This window comes from Pollicipes pollicipes, unplaced genomic scaffold (genome assembly GCF_011947565.3).
Source record: "Pollicipes pollicipes isolate AB1234 unplaced genomic scaffold, Ppol_2.1 Scaffold_7261;HRSCAF=8764_pilon_pilon_pilon, whole genome shotgun sequence".
Lineage (NCBI taxonomy): Eukaryota > Metazoa > Arthropoda > Thecostraca > Pollicipedomorpha > Pollicipedidae > Pollicipes > Pollicipes pollicipes.
Window position 1 is genome coordinate 51,266,313 of NW_023597054.1, and position 7,745 is coordinate 51,274,057.

At 46.8% G+C, this 7,745-nt stretch overlaps 1 non-coding gene across 1 annotated transcript; it reads right to left on the bottom strand.

Moving 5' to 3' along the window:
- Positions 1–7,322: 7,322 nt before the first annotated feature.
- On the bottom strand, positions 7,323–7,395 carry TRNAM-CAU (transfer RNA methionine (anticodon CAU)). Its single transcript has one exon. It is a non-coding gene; the product is annotated as a tRNA-Met (tRNA).
- Between the last annotated feature and the right edge of the window lie 350 nt (positions 7,396–7,745).

Here is a 7,745-nt window from a genome sequence, read left to right on the forward strand (position 1 = left end):
TAGTGGTAAAAGTCGTCACGGATAACATCACAGTTGCAAATGTGGGTTGTAAGCAAGCTGTTTGTGCGTCAACTTCCGGCGTGAACGTAGTCTAGGTTATTGTTCGTTTCACGAAAGAAGAAACGTTCATGGTTCGATCTAGTGAGGGTACCTATGCTCACGTTTTTATGTTGTTTCGCAAACTCAAAACTTAGCATAGGTACGCATTTCGAAACCTAAATGAATACGCAAATTTCGCACAAAAATGTTTGCCAGGAATGCAGTTTGGTTGATGATAAAATGCACAGAAGACTATGTTTTGTTAGCATTTCCGGCGTGTAGTGAAGAAATTTCCAAGTGGTGCGCACACAGTATTGTCAAACGAAGTTCATCCCCGGCAAACAGTTTTGTTCAGATGTTTTGAACTTGCATCATGATCTGAAAAAACAGCTCTTGCGTACGTAATTTACGAACACCATGACACTTGGCTAACATTTGGACCCGAACAGCGTTGTATAAATGGCTTGTTACAACTTTTTCAATGAACTTTAACGCGTATGAACATCAGCGTTAAGAACTTTGTCCCCGCCAACATTTTACCATGCGCCGTTGATTCAGGCGTACTTTTGCCATCTCAGACTTTTGCCATTACGCAACCTGCGTGATTAATGTTGAGGAACACTGGGCGTGTGTACTTGATCCCGCGAAAGATTGCCATGGCTACTTCATACTTCTGCAACTACTCCGTGGAGGGCCCGATTTTCGGGTACGATGGCGGCGCCACCGTTGGTATATAGGTGGCGCTACGCGGCTGATTCCACGATGTTAGGTGGCGCGACGATAGCTATACATGTGTTAAAACATATTGGTCAACAGATTAATATGTGAGTTCGTCGTAGTTATTTTTGGACAAGCGTGTCAAGTTTTGCCGATCGCCTCGCTCTACAGTGGGGTACGTTAAGCCCTAATGAACCACCGGATTGCAGTTGAAGACTCGCTGGTCGGTGGGCGGAGAGGGAAAGATGGGCTCGGGCACGAATTTGCTCGTTTTACTTTCCCCTACCCATCTGGCGATGGCGAACGCCGAAATTTGTGCGTCCGACTGCTTTCTGTTTTTATTAGCTATAAGCCCGCAGGTCTTCCAACAGCAAATAAGTCAGTGCGAAGAGGAACAAAGTGAATGCTTTGCAATTGGTGCATATTTCCAACAAATTTTATTTTTACATTCGCACGGACGTTGCGAAGCGATGCACGTTGTGTCTGCAGCGTGTGCGTCAGGGATTTTGCTAGATTTCCGTTTAAGCTCCAGCTTCTACATGCATTTATGTAACTTCATAGTTTCGACGAAAATGAAGGAGTTTTGACTCGAAACATTTTGACATGGCGGACGCGTCACGCGTGGCAAAGTTTTGCAACGTATCACCCGATGAAAGGGTTGTCAAACAACATTACGGACAGCTTCCAGGTGTTCACAATGCAGGCGCCGCTGTTTTTTGTGTTCATTATTCTACCAAGGGCGATAGATACGTTATCATGTGTTGAAGTGTAGAAGGAAAACAATGGTGGTTAACTTAAAAAAATGAGACCGACTGCTTGGCCCAGGCTAACAGTCAAATTCCAACATATTGTTTTTTCTCCACGCCCCGGCTATTCCTTGGCAAGGAAGAGAACATCATGCCCGATAAATACGTTACGGCTATGAATTCGAAAGCTGAAACGTTCCAAATGAAAACCAAAAGGGGCTGTGTTCGGCAGGATTTTGTTCACAGCACTCATGACTAGAATCCGTTCTGCGCTCCCAGTGCGGACACATTGATGTCGCCACCTCGTAAGGCTTTGTTAGAAAATCCCGCATGAGCACCGCGCGCCGCGTCAGATGTCGGCTCGGGATCACGTGGGGAGGTTCAGGTTCACCCTGGGAGAATGGCCTGGGTAAAGCTTTTGTATCAGATGGCTTCATTTAGAAAATGCTGTTTTCTAGCTTTGCACCCTGCGCAATGCGTGCCAACGCTTCTGCTCGGCAGTTTGCTTATTGTGCGAGATGTTAGGCGCTCGTAGAGTCGTTTACATTTTCGCTGCATTTTGGTCAGTGTTTTGCCGGTGTATTGGACTGCGTTGTTGAAGTTCGCCTGGGTGAAATGGGTAAGTAATTATCCTAAATGTTTCGGACACGATTTGCATGATTTTGTCGTTTGTGTTATAGATGTGGTGGAACGATAAGATTCGGCAATCAGTATGGATTCCAGCGCGCCGATCACAAGTTAAGAAATATCGGGCGAAGAAGCCCTTGCGTGCTTCCGTCGCAGTCCGGGGTTGACAACCTAAGAATCCGCGATAAACGTGCTTGCAATAGCGCACGTGGAATGCACTGGTGAGACACCTGATATTGCCGAAAACCGTCCTGGCCAGGTTTTAAGCGGTCCCCAGACGCCTGGAAGTAACAGGAAAAAACGTATTGAACTGGATCGGCAGGAAAAAAAACGTATTCAGATGGATCGCCTGCACTCTTTTCAAGCAAAGTATTGGGCCCAAGATAAAGACAATCAAGTTAAACCAGGTTTGTCACGTGGCTCATTGGACCATATTATGTCCGGATCCCACCATCCCGTTTCCGAAGGATGGATGATGTCTGTTCGTTATAGATGTGTAGCCGCAATAATGCTCGGCAACGGGAGATGGGTGCCGGAACATCAAGTCCATGGATTGCAGAATGTCCCCAGATTTGATGTGAAACGCGGCCAATGTACATTGCGCCAATGAACTTGCAGTCACTTCTTGCAATCAAACCTGCATGCAACCCAAGAGTTTGTTGGTTGTCCCCTACCCGTCCGTGCAGTGGCGTGGATCCTGTTTTAGATGGTGGGGGGCAATCACTTTCATGGTCCTTCAAGCACATTCAAACGGGGTCCCGCTATGGCAAGAGGCATGTCACTAGCGAAATGAATAGCATGAAGGGAAGGCCAAACAATGCTTTTTCCAGTAGGATGCGTGCGCAAGCAGCGCAGTCTTGTGTCCGTACACCCAGCCAGTTTTGTTAGGCGAGTAGGCATTGAAGTAGACGATACACGCTGAAAAAACATCGCCACGCTTCCACATCTTGACGAAAATTGCGGAAACTTAATTTCAAGGTGGTTTTTTCCTCCGTTTCTGTTGTTTGGCTTTGACTTCTTTGACTTTCGTTACGGCAAGGAAAAGAAAACCAGAAGTGTCTAGAAGAGGCAGTATAGATGGTCATGAAGTGAAAAGGCTGCGGGCGCTACAAACATCTATAAGTTTTGAACTTCATGGCAGTCGCGCTGTCGGAATTTTTCGTGGCCGCTTGCCGGGTGGTGTGTACCATTTCTACAGAATCGATCAGTCCAATTTACGCGCCATAGTTGAAAATGAGCGTTTGTGATGTTTGAAAGCAAAAACACCAACACCGTGTGTTTTAAGTCGCCACAGGCCACGCGGCACTGGTCCCGCGGCCAACACCAGATATCTTCTCTGGGCGGGTAGGAAGCATCTCGTATGGGGTGTTGCACTGTTGGATGGTTCATGAAGTGAAATCTTACATTTGTATGGTAGGTTGGCCCGTGTCTAGAGCAGTCTTGGTCTTAAAAGCATACCACTAGTTATAAGTGAGGTCATTTCATCATATCTTATGCTGGCTTCTCTATCTTCAAATGTGCAACATTCGCTTTGATGCTCAGAGACGTTAGTAAGGCCGCTAGATGAACCGTACAAAGGCCCCCGACCGCTGCAACGACGTATGTAGCACCTTGCAGCCGGAGGCATATCCCCTCCTACCAAACTGATGGCATGTTCCAAAGTGTATGTGACTGAAAGTGGACAGTTCAGTAGACGCGTTGAAATGATAGGGCATGCGTTGTTGTTTAACGGCGAGCAAGGAACTGCGCGCGCTTGCGACACGCTCTATCTTTGCTTTCAGTGTTATTCTTAGTTTTGCCACCTTCTGCCGTCACCTTCTTTGTTGTGTCTCCCCTAGCCACCGTAAAATCATGCATGGGCTATCGGACCTAATTGCCAGGCACTTCCATTACCTTATTGTGGGTCTTCCATTGTAAATTTGATGTCTCTTTCATTGCTACAGCCCCGATCAATGCAGGAGCTTCCTGTAACTCCGACTGTCGGGGTTCCACCCCGTCCCAGCTAAGCGAATGTGCTCTTAGTCGACCTTACCGACTTGCTCGCCCTTTCCCACACAGAGTCCACCGTTTGGTACTCCCCTGACCGACACAGGGAAACCTCATTTTTATTTCGGTATCTGGACCGATCAAAGGGACGCTCTGGACTTCGGAGCATGATAAGCCAGCAACCACGTATATGAAACATTACACCAAGCCCACAAAAGCGCTTGGATGAAGTTGATTGATTGGTCATACAAGTTCCAAGGATTACAATGTATTGCCACCAAATATTTCATACATACAAGTTCCAAGGATTACAATGTATTGCCACCAAATATTTCAAATTTGCTGAGCCAAAAATGGCCGAAGATTTCACCAGTAACCGACTTAAAGCAGAATGAGTGCATCGGTTTTTGTTCACGAAATTTTTGGTTTCCTAATGTCACCAGTATGTACACAATTGTTCGGCTTAGTATCTAAGACCGTGGTCAGGCAGGCTGTATGGTTTTTGGCTTTGAATAGTATTGGGCCATGCACGCGTCAGAATCGGAATTGTCCTCGGAATGTCCCGTTGTTCTGTGCCCATATCAACTTCGTTGTCTGTACGAAATATAAACGCGTTTTGGCTCAAGATATTTTGACATGGTGGCTTGACAACTCGGGCCGTTAAAACGCACACTCGGTACTGGGTGGGATGGGTGGGGTAAGTTTGTGGCTGCCGAAGGTTTTACAAAATTATTTGTCCGAACGGCGCGGCGTAGCCGCGCCAAACAATGCATAACTGTAGGCTATTGAATAGTGGATCTTGTGGTGTACAAAAATCGAAGTACCTGGTACCTTCGAAGCTCAAACCGAGGCCGTCTGATGTGATGAAGCTTTTCTGACGTAGTAAGCAGGAGTGCTGGTTTCGAATCCATCAATGCTAAAGTTAAGTTTCGTGTTGGGGCGTGCATGGTAGAAAGCCGAACAGTATGCAGTCCTTTTCAGGAGTATAGCACCTGGCAACGGACGGATAACTAACTAGAAAAAACGTTGCGCTCATACTTGTGTTCCGGACGAGAGGATGCTTCGAACAAATTTTCCGTATATGATACCAATGGTCTGTCTCAATCATTCAGTGCAACGAGCTATCACACACACTGCGTATGTTACGACGGGCCAGAGCATCTTTTTTATTTACTTCGAGCGTCGGGGTGAATGTCCTCTCCATGATCAAATAAAATGCGTTTAATAAACCCTCATTGATGCTTGGTGAAGTACAGAGTAACTCCTTGCTTCCGAAATCCCCGAAAAGTAGTAAAACTTACACCCATCGGAAAGTAAATAGGTATTTCTTACTGTTTGTAACCGAGTTAAATTGAAAGCGAGGGAAGTTTTTTCCCATGCCAGAATTATGTACCCCTCTTTGCGGTTGGTCAAACTGACCTCCCCCTAAGGTTTTTCGGGATGGTTTCCGAACGGCCCGGCGTAGCCGTGCCAAATTTTGCATAGGTGTATACAATTGGATAGCGGATTGTCTGACAAAAATTTAAGTGTACATTGTAATGTCGCTGACCTATGGCAGGTCAAATTCAGGCCATGGTTTCAGGGAAGGCAATTTATAGGGAATCGTTCAATCTAATCCATGAACGCAGTGTTACACGAAGCCATACATATATAAGATACTTTTTTAGGCAACATGACAAATGAATGTGTAAATTGCATTAACCTAGGTTCAGGTACAGAGATCGGGGCAAGGTCAAAACCAAGCTGTTTTTTTTTACTCAAGGGGCTTGCTGTATGGCGTGTGTTTTGGCGTTTATATCAATATTACATAACAGGAACCGCATGAACTACCCTCCATGGACTTCTATAGGACCACCATAGTTCACCGACCTAAAATGACCCAGGCCAACACTTTGTCCTGAGGAACATGTCGTCTAGCATAATTTTAGCCGCTTACTCAAATGCAAAACTCATCACAGTCTCGTATGATTTTGGTCAACATGACCTTCAAAAGGTCAAACACGTTCACTGACCTGAAATGAGTTTGTGACCTTTTGCTTGGAACGGTTTTTTAGGTTTTAGGAGCACTAGGGGACCAGCCTGGGATTTAGCTTTGTTTGACGTTCTTTGACCCAAAGGTCATAACCTTGGAACCTGAAACTATGATATATGTGAGTTCACGTACAGGTCAATACACCCTTTAAATTTGGTGTCTAGTTGTCCTATTTCCTGGGATCTTACGAGGTTTTAATTGGCCCCCCACCCGAGCGCAGGTTATATGACCTGCCACCCTGGCGTGTGTAAAACGCGTAGGAAGTTACTAGCTATGCCAGAATCGTACAGCATTCTCTATTAATGAAACCGGCTACTGGTAGACCGCGCATTTCTCTCGATTTCGCAATGAATAGCCTGCATGTTATTCGTAGTTACATTACAGTAGCGTTGATGTCATTTGACGATTATTTAGGTTCTACATGGCAGATGGGCAGATGCCATGCCATTTTCATGTAACTTGTGTTTGTTTGCCTTTCACACTGCCACTTTTTCAGGCGGGACAAAGGGCAGAGATACCATGGTCGTGACTTGGTGTGTGGGGTGCTGCTGACTGGCTCGGCAACCGTGCGGCGTCAGAGGCTTGGCAGCCGTGAGGTGGCAGCCTTCCGGCGGTAGCCGTGCGTAGCAGCTGGGTTGAATGTAACCTTTAAATCTGATAGATTGTTGTTTTGGCGTCCTGGCATTATGTGCTCCGGATATGCACTCAATATTACACCAGCTTTACCTAGCAGAACTTCAAATGTGGAACATCTTGTTAAGTGCAGCGCTGAAGTCCGGTGCACTACATAGCAATATTTCACTTTGCTTGTGTTGGCTGAATTTTCACATAAGCCACTTCTACATTTCAGGTGGAACACCACGGAAGACCTAGCATCGCCTCACCAATTGCGGGTGTGGGGATCGATGTGTGCGTGAGGTACGGTGAATACTGCTTACTGACACGGATCAATGGTGGGTCGGCATTGTGGCAGCTTGTGGGCGGGGAATTAGTGGGACCGGCCCGGTTCGTTCGGTGTGCAAAAATGTGAGAAAAAGCCTGTTTGGAGCCAACGCGACGTTGAGCGGAATCACTTGCGCATTATTAAAAATCGGCAGATTGGTTGACTGGTAGACTGATGGGATGGACAGACTGTTGAAAAACTGGCGAGATAGGCGCAGACTATGGGAAAAGCGTGCCCCGGGTGAGGATCGAACTCACGGCCTTCAGATTATGAGACTGACGCGCTGCCTACTGCGCTACCGAGGCTGTGTTCGCTGTTAAAGCGGATGTATTATACATGCTTAATCTCGACCTTTCTAGCTTAGTGCTCTGCCTCAAAGCATACTTCCGGTCACAGGCCATATTTGCGCACCATTCCGCACTCCATCCCTTCCAATGTGCGTCATGTGAAGTACAGCAAGGCTGGAGCATTTTTCAGGGACTGCAGCTGACGCTAACAGGTCGGGATAGCCCACCGCAGCTGATCCCAGAGATGGAACCTTGTATCTCTGTAGGAGCCGTACCCCCCAACCCCTACGTCAAAGTGCCCCTCTGCGGCATTACTGGGCTATGCGCTGCATTATTGAGGTGGGCCTATGCGACATTGGGCTTGGCCA